This window comes from Coregonus lavaretus (genome assembly GCF_964263955.1).
Source record: "Coregonus lavaretus genome assembly, chromosome: 3".
Taxonomy (NCBI): Eukaryota; Metazoa; Chordata; class Actinopteri; order Salmoniformes; family Salmonidae; genus Coregonus; species Coregonus lavaretus.
Window position 1 is genome coordinate 37,016,504 of NC_139990.1, and position 21,300 is coordinate 37,037,803.

The 21,300-nt window shown below is 33.7% G+C and overlaps 1 protein-coding gene across 1 annotated transcript in view; it reads left to right on the plus strand.

Annotated features, from left to right (window-relative positions):
• The window catches only part of LOC311126986 (CUB and sushi domain-containing protein 3-like), a gene marked incomplete at both ends in the record, with an annotated part of 648,334 nt that overhangs the window by 92,758 nt on the left and 534,276 nt on the right, over positions 1 to 21,300 (plus strand). The gene's annotated exons all lie outside the window — the stretch shown is intronic.

Sequence of the window (21,300 nt, forward strand, 5' to 3'; positions counted from 1 at the left end):
ACAATACCAGTCTCTATATTGTTACTACTATACCAGTCTCTAGTGTTACTGCAATACCAGTCTCTATAGTGTTACTACAATACCAGTCTCTATATTGTTACTACAATACCAGTCTCTATAGTGTTACTACAATACCAGTCTCTAGTTTTACTAAAATACCAGTCTCTATAGTGTTACTACAATACCAGTCTCTATAGTATTACTACAATACCAGTCTCTAATTTTACTACAATACCAGTCTCTAAAGTTTTTCTACAATACCAGTCTCTATAGTGTTACTACAATACCAGTCTCTAGTGTTACTACAATACAGGTCTCTATATTGTTACTACAATACCAGTCTCTAGTGTTATTACAATACCAGTCTCTATAGTGTTACTACAATACCAGTCTCTATAGTGTTACTACAATACCAGTCTCTATAGTGTTACTACAATACCAGTCTCAATAGTGTTACTACAATACCAGTATCTAGTGTTACTACAATACCAGTCTCTATAGTGTTACTACAATACCAGTCTCTATAGTGTTACTACAATACCAGTCTCTAGTGTTATTACAATACCAGTCTCTATAGTGTTACTACAATACTAGTATCTACTGTTATTACAATACCAGTCTCTATAGTGTTACTACAATACCAGTATCTATAGTGTTACTACAATACCAGTCTCTAGTGTTACTACAATACCAGTCTCTAAAGTTTTACTACAATACCAGTCTCTATAGTGTTACTACAATACCAGTCTCTAGTGTTACTACAATACAGGTATCTATATTGTTACTACAATACCAGTCTCTAGTGTTATTACAATACCAGTCTCTATAGTGTTACTACAATACCAGTCTCTATAGTGTTACTACAATACCAGTCTCTATAGTGTTACTACAATACCAGTCTCTATAGTGTTACTACAATACCAGTATCTAGTGTTACTACAATACAAGTCTCTATAGCGTTACTACAACACCAGTCTCTATAGTGTTACTACAATACCAGTCTCTATAGTGTTACTACAATACCAGTCTCTAGTGTTATTACAATACCAGTCTCTATAGTGTTACTACAATACTAGTATCTACTGTTATTACAATACCAGTCTCTATAGTGTTACTACAATACCAGTATCTATAGTGTTACTACAATACCAGTCTCTATATTGTTACTACAATACCAGTCTCTATAGTGTTACTACAATACCAGTCTCTAGTTTTACTAAAATACCAGTCTCTAAAGTGTTACTACAATACCCGTCTCTATGGTGTTACTACAAAACTAGTCTCTATAGTGTTACTACAATACCAGTCTCTATAGTATTACTACAATACCAGTCTCTAGTTTTACTACAATACCAGTCTCTAGTGTTACTACAATACCAGTATCTATAGTGTTACTACAATACCAGTCTCTATAGTATTAATACAATACCATTCTCTAGTGGTACTACAATACCAGTCTTTATAGTGTTACTACAATACCAGTCTCTATAGTGTTACTACAATAACAGTCTCTAGTGTTACTACAATACCAGTCTCTATTGTGTTACTACAATACCAGTCTCTATATTGTTACTACTATACCAGTCTCTAGTGTTACTGCAATACCAGTCTCTATAGTGTTACTACAATACCAGTCTCTATATTGTTACTACAATACCAGTCTCTATAGTGTTACTACAATACCAATATCTAGTGTTACTACAATGCCAGTCTCTAAAGTGTTACTACAATACCTGTCTCTATAGTGTTACTACAATACCAGTCTCTAGTGTTACTACAATACAGGTCTCTATATTGTTACTACAATACCAGTCTCTATATTGTTACTACTATACCAGTCTCTAGTGTTACAGCAATACCAGTCTCTATAGTGTTACTACAATACCAGTCTCTATATTGTTACTACAATACCAGTCTCTATAGTGTTACTACAATACCAGTCTCTAGTTTTACTAAAATACCAGTCTCTATAGTGTTACTACAATACCAGTCTCTATAGTATTACTACAATACCAGTCTCTAATTTTACTACAATACCAGTCTCTAAAGTTTTTCTACAATACCAGTCTCTATAGTGTTACTACAATACCAGTCTCTAGTGTTACTACAATACAGGTCTCTATATTGTTACTACAATACTAGTCTCTAGTGTTATTACAATACCAGTCTCTATAGTGTTACTACAATACCAGTCTCTATAGTGTTACTACAATACCAGTCTCTATAGTGTTACTACAATACCAGTCTCTATAGTGTTACTACAATACCAGTATCTAGTGTTACTACAATACCAGTCTCTATAGTGTTACTACAATACCAGTCTCTATAGTGTTACTACAATACCAGTCTCTAGTGTTATTACAATACCAGTCTCTATAGTGTTACTACAATACTAGTATCTACTGTTATTACAATACCAGTCTCTATAGTGTTACTACAATACCAGTATCTATAGTGTTACTACAATACCAGTCTCTAGTGTTACTACAATACCAGTCTCTAAAGTGTTACTACAATACCAGTCTCTATAGTGTTACTACAATACCAGTCTCTAGTGTTACTACAATACAGGTATCTATATTGTTACTACAATACCAGTCTCTAGTGTTATTACAATACCAGTCTCTATAGTGTTACTACAATACCAGTCTCTATAGTGTTACTACAATACCAGTCTCTATAGTGTTACTACAATACCAGTCTCTATAGTGTTACTACAATACCAGTATCTAGTGTTACTACAATACCAGTCTCTATAGCGTTACTACAACACCAGTCTCTATAGTGTTACTACAATACCAGTCTCTATAGTGTTACTACAATACCAGTCTCTAGTGTTATTACAATACCAGTCTCTATAGTGTTACTACAATACTAGTATCTACTGTTATTACAATACCAGTCTCTATAGTGTTACTACAATACCAGTATCTATAGTGTTACTACAATACCAGTCTCTATATTGTTACTACAATGACAGTCTCTATAGTGTTACTACAATACCAGTCTCTAGTTTTACTAAAATACCAGTCTCTAAAGTGTTACTACAATACCCGTCTCTATGGTGTTACTACAAAACTAGTCTCTATAGTGTTACTACAATACCAGTCTCTATAGTATTACTACAATACCAGTCTCTAGTTTTACTACAATACCAGTCTCTAGTGTTACTACAATACCAGTATCTATAGTGTTACTACAATACCAGTCTCTATAGTGTTACTACAATACCAGTATCTAGTGTTACTACAATACCAGTCTCTATAGAGTTACTACAATACCAGTCTCTATAGTGTTATTACAATACCAGTCTCTAGTGTTATTACAATACCAGTCTCTATAGTGTTACTACAATACTAGTATCTACTGTTATTACAATACCAGTCTCTATAGTGTTACTACAATACCAGTATCTATAGTGTTACTACAATACCAGTCTCTGTAGTGTTACTACAATACCAATATCTAGTGTTACTACAATGCCAGTCTCTATAGTGTTACTATAATACCAGTCTTTATAGTGTTACTACAATAAATGTCTCTATAGTGTTACTACAATACCAGTCTCTAGTGTTCTTACAATACCAGTCTCTATATTGTTACTACAATACCAGTCTCTAGTGTTATTACAATACCAGTCTCTATAGTGTTACTACAATACCAGTCTCTATATTTTTACTACAATACCAGTCTCTATAGTGTTACTACAATACCAGTCTATATAGTGTTACTACAAAAACAGTATCTAGTGTTACTACAATACCAGTCTCTATAGTGTTACTACAATACCAGTCTCTATAGTGTTACTACAATACCAGTCTCTATAGTGTTACTACAATACCAGTCTCTATAGTATTACTACAATACCAGTCTCCAGTGGTACTACAATACCAGTCTTTATAGTGTTACTACAATACCAGTCTCTATAGTGTTACTATAATACCAGTCTCTAGTGTTACTACAATACCAGTCTCTATATTGTTACTACAATACCAGTCTCTAGTGTTACTACAATACAGGTCTCTATAGTGTTACTACAATACCAGTCTCTAGTGTTATTACAATACCAGTCTCTATAGTGTTACTACAATACCAGTCTCTATAGTGTTACTACAATACTAGTCTCTATAGTGTTACTACAATACCAGTCTCTATAGTGTTACTACAATACCAGTATCTATAGTGTTACTACAATACCAGTCTCTAGTGTTACTACAATACCAGTCTCTAAAGTGTTACTACAATACCAGTCTCTATAGTGTTACTACAATACCAGTCTCTAGTGTTACTACAATACAGGTCTCTATATTGTTACTACAATACCAGTCTCTATATTGTTACTACTATACCAGTCTCTAGTGTTACAGCAATACCATTCTCTATAGTGTTACTACAATACCAGTCTCTATATTGTTACTACAATACCAGTCTCTATAGTGTTACTACAATACCAGTCTCTAGTTTTACTAAAATACCAGTCTCTATAGTGTTACTACAATACCAGTCTCTATAGTATTACTACAATACCAGTCTCTAATTTTACTACAATACCAGTCTCTAAAGTTTTTCTACAATACCAGTCTCTATAGTGTCACTACAATACCAGTCTCTAGTGTTACTACAATACAGGTCTCTATATTGTTACTACAATACCAGTCTCTAGTGTTATTACAATACCAGTCTCTATAGTGTTACTACAATACCAGTCTCTATAGTGTTACTACAATACCAGTCTCTATAGTGTTACTACAATACCAGTCTCTATAGTGTTACTACAATACCAGTATCTAGTGTTACTACAATACCAGTCTCTATAGTGTTACTACAATACCAGTCTCTATAGTGTTACTACAATACCAGTCTCTAGTGTTATTACAATACCAGTCTCTATAGTGTTACTACAATACTAGTATCTACTGTTATTACAATACCAGTCTCTATAGTGTTACTACAATACCAGTATCTATAGTGTTACTACAATACCAGTCTCTAGTGTTACTACAATACCAGTCTCTAAAGTGTTACTACAATACCAGTCTCTATAGTGTTACTACAAAACCAGTCTCTAGTGTTACTACAATACAGGTATCTATATTGTTACTACAATACCAGTCTCTAGTGTTATTACAATACCAGTCTCTATAGTGTTACTACAATACCAGTCTCTATAGTGTTACTACAATACCAGTCTCTATAGTGTTACTACAATACCAGTATCTATAGTGTTACTACAATACCAGTATCTAGTGTTACTACAATACAAGTCTCTATAGCGTTACTACAACACCAGTCTCTATAGTGTTACTACAATACCAGTCTCTATAGTGTTACTACAATACCAGTCTCTAGTGTTATTACAATACCAGTCTCTATAGTGTTACTACAATACTAGTATCTACTGTTATTACAATACCAGTCTCTATAGTGTTACTACAATACCAGTATCTATAGTGTTACTACAATACCAGTCTCTATATTGTTACTACAATACCAGTCTCTATAGTGTTACTACAATACCAGTCTCTAGTTTTACTAAAATACCAGTCTCTAAAGTTTTACTACAATACCCGTCTCTATGGTGTTACTACAAAACTAGTCTCTATAGTGTTACTACAATACCAGTCTCTATAGTATTACTACAATACCAGTCTCTAGTTTTACTACAATACCAGTCTCTAGTGTTACTACAATACCAGTATCTATAGTGTTACTACAATACCAGTCTCTATAGTATTAATACAATACCAGTCTCTAGTGGTACTACAATACCAGTCTTTATAGTGTTACTACAATACCAGTCTCTATAGTGTTACTACAATACCAGTCTCTATAGTGTTACTACAATACCAGTCTCTAGTTTTACTAAAATACCAGTCTCTATAGTGTTACTACAATACCAGTCTCTATAGTATTACTACAATACCAGTCTCTAATTTTACTACAATACCAGTCTCTAAAGTTTTTCTACAATACCAGTCTCTATAGTGTCACTACAATACCAGTCTCTAGTGTTACTACAATACAGGTCTCTATATTGTTACTACAATACCAGTCTCTAGTGTTATTACAATACCAGTCTCTATAGTGTTACTACAATACCAGTCTCTATAGTGTTACTACAATACCAGTCTCTATAGTGTTACTACAATACCAGTCTCTATAGTGTTACTACAATACCAGTATCTAGTGTTACTACAATACCAGTCTCTATAGTGTTACTACAATACCAGTCTCTATAGTGTTACTACAATACCAGTCTCTAGTGTTATTACAATACCAGTCTCTATAGTGTTACTACAATACTAGTCTCTATAGTGTTACTACAATACCAGTCTCTATAGTGTTACTACAATACCAGTATCTATAGTGTTACTACAATACCAGTCTCTAGTGTTACTACAATACCAGTCTCTAAAGTGTTACTACAATACCAGTCTCTATAGTGTTACTACAATACCAGTCTCTAGTGTTACTACAATACAGGTCTCTATATTGTTACTACAATACCAGTCTCTATATTGTTACTACTATACCAGTCTCTAGTGTTACAGCAATACCATTCTCTATAGTGTTACTACAATACCAGTCTCTATATTGTTACTACAATACCAGTCTCTATAGTGTTACTACAATACCAGTCTCTAGTTTTACTAAAATACCAGTCTCTATAGTGTTACTACAATACCAGTCTCTATAGTATTACTACAATACCAGTCTCTAATTTTACTACAATACCAGTCTCTAAAGTTTTTCTACAATACCAGTCTCTATAGTGTCACTACAATACCAGTCTCTAGTGTTACTACAATACAGGTCTCTATATTGTTACTACAATACCAGTCTCTAGTGTTATTACAATACCAGTCTCTATAGTGTTACTACAATACCAGTCTCTATAGTGTTACTACAATACCAGTCTCTATAGTGTTACTACAATACCAGTCTCTATAGTGTTACTACAATACCAGTATCTAGTGTTACTACAATACCAGTCTCTATAGTGTTACTACAATACCAGTCTCTATAGTGTTACTACAATACCAGTCTCTAGTGTTATTACAATACCAGTCTCTATAGTGTTACTACAATACTAGTATCTACTGTTATTACAATACCAGTCTCTATAGTGTTACTACAATACCAGTATCTATAGTGTTACTACAATACCAGTCTCTAGTGTTACTACAATACCAGTCTCTAAAGTGTTACTACAATACCAGTCTCTATAGTGTTACTACAAAACCAGTCTCTAGTGTTACTACAATACAGGTATCTATATTGTTACTACAATACCAGTCTCTAGTGTTATTACAATACCAGTCTCTATAGTGTTACTACAATACCAGTCTCTATAGTGTTACTACAATACCAGTCTCTATAGTGTTACTACAATACCAGTATCTATAGTGTTACTACAATACCAGTATCTAGTGTTACTACAATACAAGTCTCTATAGCGTTACTACAACACCAGTCTCTATAGTGTTACTACAATACCAGTCTCTATAGTGTTACTACAATACCAGTCTCTAGTGTTATTACAATACCAGTCTCTATAGTGTTACTACAATACTAGTATCTACTGTTATTACAATACCAGTCTCTATAGTGTTACTACAATACCAGTATCTATAGTGTTACTACAATACCAGTCTCTATATTGTTACTACAATACCAGTCTCTATAGTGTTACTACAATACCAGTCTCTAGTTTTACTAAAATACCAGTCTCTAAAGTTTTACTACAATACCCGTCTCTATGGTGTTACTACAAAACTAGTCTCTATAGTGTTACTACAATACCAGTCTCTATAGTATTACTACAATACCAGTCTCTAGTTTTACTACAATACCAGTCTCTAGTGTTACTACAATACCAGTATCTATAGTGTTACTACAATACCAGTCTCTATAGTATTAATACAATACCAGTCTCTAGTGGTACTACAATACCAGTCTTTATAGTGTTACTACAATACCAGTCTCTATAGTGTTACTACAATAACAGTCTCTAGTGTTACTACAATACCAGTCTCTATTGTGTTACTACAATACCAGTATCGATATTGTTACTACAATACCAGTCTCTATAGTGTTACTACAATACCAGTCTCTAGTGTTACTACAATACAGGTCTCTATATTGTTACTACAATACCAGTCTCTAGTGTTATTACAATATCAGTCTCTATAGTGTTACTACAATACCAGTCTCTATAGTGTTACTACAATACTAGTCTCTATAGTGTTACTACAATACCAGTCTCTATAGTGTTACTACAATACCAGTATCTAATGTTACTACAATACCAGTCTCTATAGCGTTACTAAAATACCAGTCTCTATAGTGTTACTACAATACCAGTCTCTATAGTGTTACTACAATACCAGTCTCTAGTGTTATTACAATACCAGTCTCTATAGTGTTACTACAATACCAGTTTCTAAAGTGTTACTACAATACCAGTCTCTATGGTGTTACTACAATACCAGTCTCTAGTGTTACTACAATACAGGTCTCTATAGTGTTACTACAATACCAGTCTCTAGTGTTATTACAATAACAGTCTCTATAGTGTTACTACAATACCAGTCTCTATATTGTTACTACAATACCAGTCTCTAGTGTTACTACAATACAGGTCTCTATAGTGTTACTACAATACCAGTCTCTAGTGTTATTACAATACCAGTCTCTATAGTGTTACTACAATACCAGTCTCTATAGTGTTACTACAATACTAGTCTCTATAGTGTTACTACAATACCAGTCTCTATAGTGTTACTACAATACCAGTATCTATAGTGTTACTACAATACCAGTCTCTAGTGTTACTACAATACCAGTCTCTAAAGTGTTACTACAATACCAGTCTCTATAGTGTTACTACAATACCAGTCTCTAGTGTTACTACAATACAGGTCTCTATATTGTTACTACAATACCAGTCTCTATATTGTTACTACTATACCAGTCTCTAGTGTTACTGCAATACCAGTCTCTATAGTGTTACTACAATACCAGTCTCTATATTGTTACTACAATACCAGTCTCTATAGTGTTACTACAATACCAATATCTAGTGTTACTACAATGCCAGTCTCTAAAGTGTTACTACAATACCAGTCTCTATAGTGTTACTACAATACCAGTCTCTAGTGTTACTACAATACCAGTCTCTATATTGTTACTACTATACCAGTCTCTAGTGTTACTGCAATACCAGTCTCTATAGTGTTACTACAATACCAGTCTCTATATTGTTACTACAATACCAGTCTCTATAGTGTTACTACAATACCAGTCTCTAGTTTTACTAAAATACCAGTCTCTATAGTGTTACTACAATACCAGTCTCTATAGTATTACTACAATACCAGTCTCTAATTTTACTACAATACCAGTCTCTAAAGTTTTTCTACAATACCAGTCTCTATAGTGTTACTACAATACCAGTCTCTAGTGTTACTACAATACAGGTCTCTATATTGTTACTACAATACCAGTCTCTAGTGTTATTACAATACCAGTCTCTATAGTGTTACTACAATACCAGTCTCTATAGTGTTACTACAATACCAGTCTCTATAGTGTTACTACAATACCAGTCTCTATAGTGTTACTACAATACCAGTATCTAGTGTTACTACAATACCAGTCTCTATAGTGTTACTACAATACCAGTCTCTATAGTGTTACTACAATACCAGTCTCTAGTGTTATTACAATACCAGTCTCTATAGTGTTACTACAATACTAGTATCTACTGTTATTACAATACCAGTCTCTATAGTGTTACTACAATACCAGTATCTATAGTGTTACTACAATACCAGTCTCTAGTGTTACTACAATACCAGTCTCTAAAGTGTTACTACAATACCAGTCTCTATAGTGTTACTACAATACCAGTCTCTAGTGTTACTACAATACAGGTATCTATATTGTTACTACAATACCAGTCTCTAGTGTTATTACAATACCAGTCTCTATAGTGTTACTACAATACCAGTCTCTATAGTGTTACTACAATACCAGTCTCTATAGTGTTACTACAATACCAGTCTCTATAGTGTTACTACAATACCAGTATCTAGTGTTACTACAATACAAGTCTCTATAGCGTTACTACAACACCAGTCTCTATAGTGTTACTACAATACCAGTCTCTATAGTGTTACTACAATACCAGTCTCTAGTGTTATTACAATACCAGTCTCTATAGTGTTACTACAATACTAGTATCTACTGTTATTACAATACCAGTCTCTATAGTGTTACTACAATACCAGTATCTATAGTGTTACTACAATACCAGTCTCTATATTGTTACTACAATACCAGTCTCTATAGTGTTACTACAATACCAGTCTCTAGTTTTACTAAAATACCAGTCTCTAAAGTGTTACTACAATACCCGTCTCTATGGTGTTACTACAAAACTAGTCTCTATAGTGTTACTACAATACCAGTCTCTATAGTATTACTACAATACCAGTCTCTAGTTTTACTACAATACCAGTCTCTAGTGTTACTACAATACCAGTATCTATAGTGTTACTACAATACCAGTCTCTATAGTATTAATACAATACCATTCTCTAGTGGTACTACAATACCAGTCTTTATAGTGTTACTACAATACCAGTCTCTATAGTGTTACTACAATACCAGTCTCTAGTGTTACTACAATACCAGTCTCTATTGTGTTACTACAATACCAGTCTCTATATTGTTACTACTATACCAGTCTCTAGTGTTACTGCAATACCAGTCTCTATAGTGTTACTACAATACCAGTCTCTATATTGTTACTACAATACCAGTCTCTATAGTGTTACTACAATACCAATATCTAGTGTTACTACAATGCCAGTCTCTAAAGTGTTACTACAATACCAGTCTCTATAGTGTTACTACAATACCAGTCTCTAGTGTTACTACAATACAGGTCTCTATATTGTTACTACAATACCAGTCTCTATATTGTTACTACTATACCAGTCTCTAGTGTTACAGCAATACCAGTCTCTATAGTGTTACTACAATACCAGTCTCTATATTGTTACTACAATACCAGTCTCTATAGTGTTACTACAATACCAGTCTCTAGTTTTACTAAAATACCAGTCTCTATAGTGTTACTACAATACCAGTCTCTATAGTATTACTACAATACCAGTCTCTAATTTTACTACAATACCAGTCTCTAAAGTTTTTCTACAATACCAGTCTCTATAGTGTTACTACAATACCAGTCTCTAGTGTTACTACAATACAGGTCTCTATATTGTTACTACAATACTAGTCTCTAGTGTTATTACAATACCAGTCTCTATAGTGTTACTACAATACCAGTCTCTATAGTGTTACTACAATACCAGTCTCTATAGTGTTACTACAATACCAGTCTCTATAGTGTTACTACAATACCAGTATCTAGTGTTACTACAATACCAGTCTCTATAGTGTTACTACAATACCAGTCTCTATAGTGTTACTACAATACCAGTCTCTAGTGTTATTACAATACCAGTCTCTATAGTGTTACTACAATACTAGTATCTACTGTTATTACAATACCAGTCTCTATAGTGTTACTACAATACCAGTATCTATAGTGTTACTACAATACCAGTCTCTAGTGTTACTACAATACCAGTCTCTAAAGTGTTACTACAATACCAGTCTCTATAGTGTTACTACAATACCAGTCTCTAGTGTTACTACAATACAGGTATCTATATTGTTACTACAATACCAGTCTCTAGTGTTATTACAATACCAGTCTCTATAGTGTTACTACAATACCAGTCTCTATAGTGTTACTACAATACCAGTCTCTATAGTGTTACTACAATACCAGTCTCTATAGTGTTACTACAATACCAGTATCTAGTGTTACTACAATACCAGTCTCTATAGCGTTACTACAACACCAGTCTCTATAGTGTTACTACAATACCAGTCTCTATAGTGTTACTACAATACCAGTCTCTAGTGTTATTACAATACCAGTCTCTATAGTGTTACTACAATACTAGTATCTACTGTTATTACAATACCAGTCTCTATAGTGTTACTACAATACCAGTATCTATAGTGTTACTACAATACCAGTCTCTATATTGTTACTACAATGACAGTCTCTATAGTGTTACTACAATACCAGTCTCTAGTTTTACTAAAATACCAGTCTCTAAAGTGTTACTACAATACCCGTCTCTATGGTGTTACTACAAAACTAGTCTCTATAGTGTTACTACAATACCAGTCTCTATAGTATTACTACAATACCAGTCTCTAGTTTTACTACAATACCAGTCTCTAGTGTTACTACAATACCAGTATCTATAGTGTTACTACAATACCAGTCTCTATAGTGTTACTACAATACCAGTATCTAGTGTTACTACAATACCAGTCTCTATAGAGTTACTACAATACCAGTCTCTATAGTGTTATTACAATACCAGTCTCTAGTGTTATTACAATACCAGTCTCTATAGTGTTACTACAATACTAGTATCTACTGTTATTACAATACCAGTCTCTATAGTGTTACTACAATACCAGTATCTATAGTGTTACTACAATACCAGTCTCTGTAGTGTTACTACAATACCAATATCTAGTGTTACTACAATGCCAGTCTCTATAGTGTTACTATAATACCAGTCTTTATAGTGTTACTACAATAAATGTCTCTATAGTGTTACTACAATACCAGTCTCTAGTGTTCTTACAATACCAGTCTCTATATTGTTACTACAATACCAGTCTCTAGTGTTATTACAATACCAGTCTCTATAGTGTTACTACAATACCAGTCTCTATATTTTTACTACAATACCAGTCTCTATAGTGTTACTACAATACCAGTCTATATAGTGTTACTACAAAAACAGTATCTAGTGTTACTACAATACCAGTCTCTATAGTGTTACTACAATACCAGTCTCTATAGTGTTACTACAATACCAGTCTCTATAGTGTTACTACAATACCAGTCTCTATAGTATTACTACAATACCAGTCTCTAGTGGTACTACAATACCAGTCTTTATAGTGTTACTACAATACCAGTCTCTATAGTGTTACTACAATACCAGTCTCTAGTGTTACTACAATACCAGTCTCTATATTGTTACTACAATACCAGTCTCTAGTGTTACTACAATACAGGTCTCTATAGTGTTACTACAATACCAGTCTCTAGTGTTATTACAATACCAGTCTCTATAGTGTTACTACAATACCAGTCTCTATAGTGTTACTACAATACTAGTCTCTATAGTGTTACTACAATACCAGTCTCTATAGTGTTACTACAATACCAGTATCTATAGTGTTACTACAATACCAGTCTCTAGTGTTACTACAATACCAGTCTCTAAAGTGTTACTACAATACCAGTCTCTATAGTGTTACTACAATACCAGTCTCTAGTGTTACTACAATACAGGTCTCTATATTGTTACTACAATACCAGTCTCTATATTGTTACTACTATACCAGTCTCTAGTGTTACAGCAATACCATTCTCTATAGTGTTACTACAATACCAGTCTCTATATTGTTACTACAATACCAGTCTCTATAGTGTTACTACAATACCAGTCTCTAGTTTTACTAAAATACCAGTCTCTATAGTGTTACTACAATACCAGTCTCTATAGTATTACTACAATACCAGTCTCTAATTTTACTACAATACCAGTCTCTAAAGTTTTTCTACAATACCAGTCTCTATAGTGTCACTACAATACCAGTCTCTAGTGTTACTACAATACAGGTCTCTATATTGTTACTACAATACCAGTCTCTAGTGTTATTACAATACCAGTCTCTATAGTGTTACTACAATACCAGTCTCTATAGTGTTACTACAATACCAGTCTCTATAGTGTTACTACAATACCAGTCTCTATAGTGTTACTACAATACCAGTATCTAGTGTTACTACAATACCAGTCTCTATAGTGTTACTACAATACCAGTCTCTATAGTGTTACTACAATACCAGTCTCTAGTGTTATTACAATACCAGTCTCTATAGTGTTACTACAATACTAGTATCTACTGTTATTACAATACCAGTCTCTATAGTGTTACTACAATACCAGTATCTATAGTGTTACTACAATACCAGTCTCTAGTGTTACTACAATACCAGTCTCTAAAGTGTTACTACAATACCAGTCTCTATAGTGTTACTACAAAACCAGTCTCTAGTGTTACTACAATACAGGTATCTATATTGTTACTACAATACCAGTCTCTAGTGTTATTACAATACCAGTCTCTATAGTGTTACTACAATACCAGTCTCTATAGTGTTACTACAATACCAGTCTCTATAGTGTTACTACAATACCAGTATCTATAGTGTTACTACAATACCAGTATCTAGTGTTACTACAATACAAGTCTCTATAGCGTTACTACAACACCAGTCTCTATAGTGTTACTACAATACCAGTCTCTATAGTGTTACTACAATACCAGTCTCTAGTGTTATTACAATACCAGTCTCTATAGTGTTACTACAATACTAGTATCTACTGTTATTACAATACCAGTCTCTATAGTGTTACTACAATACCAGTATCTATAGTGTTACTACAATACCAGTCTCTATATTGTTACTACAATACCAGTCTCTATAGTGTTACTACAATACCAGTCTCTAGTTTTACTAAAATACCAGTCTCTAAAGTTTTACTACAATACCCGTCTCTATGGTGTTACTACAAAACTAGTCTCTATAGTGTTACTACAATACCAGTCTCTATAGTATTACTACAATACCAGTCTCTAGTTTTACTACAATACCAGTCTCTAGTGTTACTACAATACCAGTATCTATAGTGTTACTACAATACCAGTCTCTATAGTATTAATACAATACCAGTCTCTAGTGGTACTACAATACCAGTCTTTATAGTGTTACTACAATACCAGTCTCTATAGTGTTACTACAATAACAGTCTCTAGTGTTACTACAATACCAGTCTCTATTGTGTTACTACAATACCAGTATCGATATTGTTACTACAATACCAGTCTCTATAGTGTTACTACAATACCAGTCTCTAGTGTTACTACAATACAGGTCTCTATATTGTTACTACAATACCAGTCTCTAGTGTTATTACAATATCAGTCTCTATAGTGTTACTACAATACCAGTCTCTATAGTGTTACTACAATACTAGTCTCTATAGTGTTACTACAATACCAGTCTCTATAGTGTTACTACAATACCAGTATCTAATGTTACTACAATACCAGTCTCTATAGCGTTACTAAAATACCAGTCTCTATAGTGTTACTACAATACCAGTCTCTATAGTGTTACTACAATACCAGTCTCTAGTGTTATTACAATACCAGTCTCTATAGTGTTACTACAATACCAGTTTCTAAAGTGTTACTACAATACCAGTCTCTATGGTGTTACTACAATACCAGTCTCTAGTGTTACTACAATACAGGTCTCTATAGTGTTACTACAATACCAGTCTCTAGTGTTATTACAATACCAGTCTCTATAGTGTTACTACAATACCAGTCTCTATAGTGTTACTACAATACTAGTCTCTATAGTGTTACTACAATACCAGTCTCTATAGTGTTACTACAATACCAGTATCTATAGTGTTACTACAATACCAGTCTCTAGTGTTACTACAATACCAGTCTCTAAAGTGTTACTACAATACCAGTCTCTATAGTGTTACTACAATACCAGTCTCTAGTGTTACTACAATACAGGTCTCTATATTGTTACTACAATACCAGTTTCTATATTGTTACTACTATACCAGTCTCTAGTGTTACTGCAATACCAGTCTCTATAGTGTTACTACAATACCAGTCTCTATATTGTTACTACAATACCAGTCTCTATAGTGTTACTACAATACCAATATCTAGTGTTACTACAATGCCAGTCTCTAAAGTGTTACTACAATACCAGTCTCTATAGTGTTACTACAATACCAGTCTCTAGTGTTACTACAATACAGGTCTCTATATTGTTACTACAATACCAGTCTCTATATTGTTACTACTATACCAGTCTCTAGTGTTACAGCAATACCAGTCTCTATAGTGTTACTACAATACCAGTCTCTATATTGTTACTACAATACCAGTCTCTATAGTGTTACTACAATACCAGTCTCTAGTTTTACTAAAATACCAGTCTCTATAGTGTTACTACAATACCAGTCTCTATAGTATTACTACAATACCAGTCTCTAATTTTACTACAATACCAGTCTCTAAAGTTGTTCTACAATACCAGTCTCTATAGTGTTACTACAATACCAGTCTCTAGTGTTACTACAATACAGGTCTCTATATTGTTACTACAATACCAGTCTCTAGTGTTATTACAATACCAGTCTCTATAGTGTTACTACAATACCAGTCTCTATAGTGTTACTACAATACCAGTCTCTATAGTGTTACTACAATACCAGTCTCTATAGTGTTACTACAATACCAGTATCTAGTGTTACTACAATACCAGTCTCTATAGTGTTACTACAATACCAGTCTCTATAGTGTTACTACAATACCAGTCTCTAGTGTTACTACAATACCAGTATCTATAGTGTTACTACAATACCAGTCTCTATAGTATTAATACAATACCAGTCTCTAGTGGTACTACAATACCAGTCTTTATAGTGTTACTACAATACCAGTCTCTATAGTGTTACTACAATAACAGTCTCTAGTGTTACTACAATACCAGTGTCTATATTGTTACTACAATACCAGTCTCTAGTGTTACTACAATACCAGTCTCTATAGTGTTACTAAAATACCAGTCTCTATAGTGTTACTACAATACCAGTCGCTATAGTGTTACTACAATACCAGTCTCTATTGTGTTACTACAATACCAGTATCGATATTGTTACTACAATACCAGTCTCTATAGTGTTACTACAATACCAGTCTCTAGTGTTACTACAATACAGGTCTCTATATTGTTACTACAATACCAGTCTCTAGTGTTATTACAATATCAGTCTCTATAGTGTTACTACAATACCAGTCTCTATAGTGTTACTACAATACTAGTCTCTATAGTGTTACTACAATACCAGTCTCTATAGTGTTACTACAATACCAGTATCTAATGTTACTACAATACCAGTCTCTATAGCGTTACTAAAATACCAGTCTCTATAGTGTTACTACAATACCAGTCTCTATAGTGTTACTACAATACCAGTCTCTAGTGTTATTACAATACCAGTCTCTATAGTGTTACTACAATACCAGTTTCTAAAGTGTTACTACAATACCAGTCTCTATGGTGTTACTACAATACCAGTCTCTAGTGTTACTACAATACAGGTCTCTATAGTGTTACTACAATACCAGTCTCTAGTGTTATTACAATACCAGTCTCTATAGTGTTACTACAATACCAGTCTCTATAGTGTTACTACAATACTAGTCTCTATAGTGTTACTACAATACCAGTCTCTATAGTGTTACTACAATACCAGTATCTATAGTGTTACTACAATACCAGTCTCTAGTGTTACTACAATACCAGTCTCTAAAGTGTTACTACAATACCAGTCTCTATAGTGTTACTACAATACCAGTCTCTAGTGTTACTACAATACAGGTCTCTATATTGTTACTACAATACCAGTTTCTATATTGTTACTACTATACCAGTCTCTAGTGTTACTGCAATACCAGTCTCTATAGTGTTACTACAATACCAGTCTCTATATTGTTACTACAATACCAGTCTCTATAGTGTTACTACAATACCAATATCTAGTGTTACTACAATGCCAGTCTCTAAAGTGTTACTACAATACCAGTCTCTATAGTGTTACTACAATACCAGTCTCTAGTGTTACTACAATACAGGTCTCTATATTGTTACTACAATACCAGTCTCTATATTGTTACTACTATACCAGTCTCTAGTGTTACAGCAATACCAGTCTCTATAGTGTTACTACAATACCAGTATCTATATTGTTACTACAATACCAGTCTCTATAGTGTTACTACAATACCAGTCTCTAGTTTTACTAAAATACCAGTCTCTATAGTGTTACTACAATACCAGTCTCTATAGTGTTACTACAATACTAGTCTCTATAGTGTTACTACAATACCAGTCTCTATAGTGTTACTACAATACCAGTATCTATAGTGTTACTACAATACCAGTCTCTAGTGTTACTACAATACCAGTCTCTAAAGTGTTACTACAATACCAGTCTCTATAGTGTTACTACAATACCAGTCTCTAGTGTTACTACAATACAGGTCTCTATATTGTTACTACAATACCAGTTTCTATATTGTTACTACTATACCAGTCTCTAGTGTTACTGCAATACCAGTCTCTATAGTGTTACTACAATACCAGTCTCTATATTGTTACTACAATACCAGTCTCTATAGTGTTACTACAATACCAATATCTAGTGTTACTACAATGCCAGTCTCTAAAGTGTTACTACAATACCAGTCTCTATAGTGTTACTACAATACCAGTCTCTAGTGTTACTACAATACAGGTCTCTATATTGTTACTACAATACCAGTCTCTATATTGTTACTACTATACCAGTCTCTAGTGTTACAGCAATACCAGTCTCTATAGTGTTACTACAATACCAGTATCTATATTGTTACTACAATACCAGTCTCTATAGTGTTACTACAATACCAGTCTCTAGTTTTACTAAAATACCAGTCTCTATAGTGTTACTACAATACCAGTCTCTATAGTATTACTACAATACCAGTCTCTAATTTTACTACAATACCAGTCTCTAAAGTTGTTCTACAATACCAGTCTCTATAGTGTTACTACAATACCAGTCTCTAGTGTTACTACAATACAGGTCTCTATATTGTTACTACAATACCAGTCTCTAGTGTTATTACAATACCAGTCTCTATAGTGTTACTACAATACCAGTCTCTATAGTGTTACTACAATACCAGTCTCTATAGTGTTACTACAATACCAGTCTCTATAGTGTTACTACAATACCAGTATCTAGTGTTACTACAATACCAGTCTCTATAGTGTTACTACAATACCAGTCTCTATAGTGTTACTACAATACCAGTCTCTAGTGTTATTACAATACCAGTCTCTATAGTGTTACTACAATACTAGTATCTACTGTTATTACAATACCAGTCTCTATAGTGTTACTACAATACCAGTATCTATAGTGTTACTACAATACCAGTCTCTAGTGTTACTACAATACTAGTCTCTAAAGTGTTACTACAATACCAGTCTCTATAGTGTTACTACAATACCAGTCTCTAGTGTTACTACAATACAGGTATCTATATTGTTACTACAATACCAGTCTCTAGTGTTATTACAATACCAGTCTCTATAGTGTTACTACAATACCAGTCTCTATAGTGTTACTACAATACCAGTCTCTATAGTGTTACTACAATACCAGTCTCTATAGTGTTACTACAATACCAGTATCTAGTGTTACTACAATACCAGTCTCTATAGCGTTACTACAACACCAGTCTCTATAGTGTTACTACAATACCAGTCTCTATAGTGTTACTACAATACCAGTCTCTAGTGTTATTACAATACCAGTCTCTATAGTGTTACTACAATACTAGTATCTACTGTTATTACAATACCAGTCTCTATAGTGTTACTACAATACCAGTATCTATAGTGTTACTACAATACCAGTCTCTATATTGTTACTACAATACCAGTCTCTATAGTGTTACTACAATACCAGTCTCTAGTTTTACTAAAATACCAGTCTCTAAAGTGTTACTACAATACCCGTCTCTATGGTGTTACTTTAAAACTAGTCTCTATAGTGTTACTACAATACCAGTCTCTATAGTATTACTACAATACCAGTCTCTAGTTTTACTACAATACCAGTCTCTAGTGTTACTACAATACCAGTATCTATAGTGTTACTACAATACCAGTCTCTATAGTATTAATACAATACCAGTCTCTAGTGGTACTACAATACCAGTCTTTATAGAGTTACTACAATACCAGTCTCTATAGTGTTACTACAATAACAGTCTCTAGTGTTACTACAATACCAGTGTCTATATTGTTACTACAATACCAGTCTCTAGTGTTACTACAATACCAGTCTCTATAGTGTTACTACAATACCAGTCTCTATAGTGTTACTACAATACCAGTCGCTATAGTGTTACTACAATACCAGTCTCTATTGTGTTACTACAATACCAGTATCGATAGTGTTACTACAATACCAGTCTCTAGTGTTATTACAATACCAGTCTCTATAGTATTACTACAATACCAGTCTCTATAGTGTTATTACAATACCAGTCTCTATAGTGTTACTACAATACCAGTCTCTAGTGTTATTACAATACCAGTCTCTAGTGTTACTACTGTGGTTTCTAAATAATGATGCTAATTATGCTGTGAGAACAAGGAATCCGCTGACACTGTCCTCGATTATAATAGTTTTATTACATTCAAGATTTCAGCGCCAATTTACAGACTTCTGCAGACATCTGGAGAACAACCGACCCAATCTAATATGTTGTTACTACCCGTCCTTTGTTTCAACCATGGTATTTATAATCTGTGACATGATATGGGTGGTTTCCCCTACAGACCAATCCCAGGACGCCACATAACATACTTCCTCTGTTTTAGGGTGCCCCTATAGAAATGCTCTCCAGATGCTTCCTCAAGCTGAGTCAACATCCTCTAAGACACCATTTGCAAACGTCAGCAAAGTCATGAATTGTTTAGACACTACATATTTCCCCCCTTCGAGACTAATTAAGTCTCGAAAACAAAAAGAATAGGATTATGACAAATAACAATTTCTCTTATTGAGTAACTTTAGCAATAAACCACATTTTATGGGGTGTAAACACATTTTTCTATGGAGTGTAAATAAATGTATATGAAATATGATCAAATCTTTATAGAGTGTGAGAGCGAAAAACCTGTCTGGCAGCTTTCTTCCCAAATATCCATCAATCAATCAAGACAGTAAAATTCTCTCACGGCCCTCTGCCCCAGGCAACCACCTAAGTACTCCAGATCAATTCATAAATCTTTATCAATACATTTTAAACTATGATACAATTGAATACACATGAAAGCCTCAGCAAACAAAATACAATCAAAAATTTCCACATTCAGGCTGGTCAACCTATCGGACCCTCCTGTGGATTCTCCCTGTTCATGCCTAGACCCAATATCCCTAAGCATCCACGAAATAAACAAAA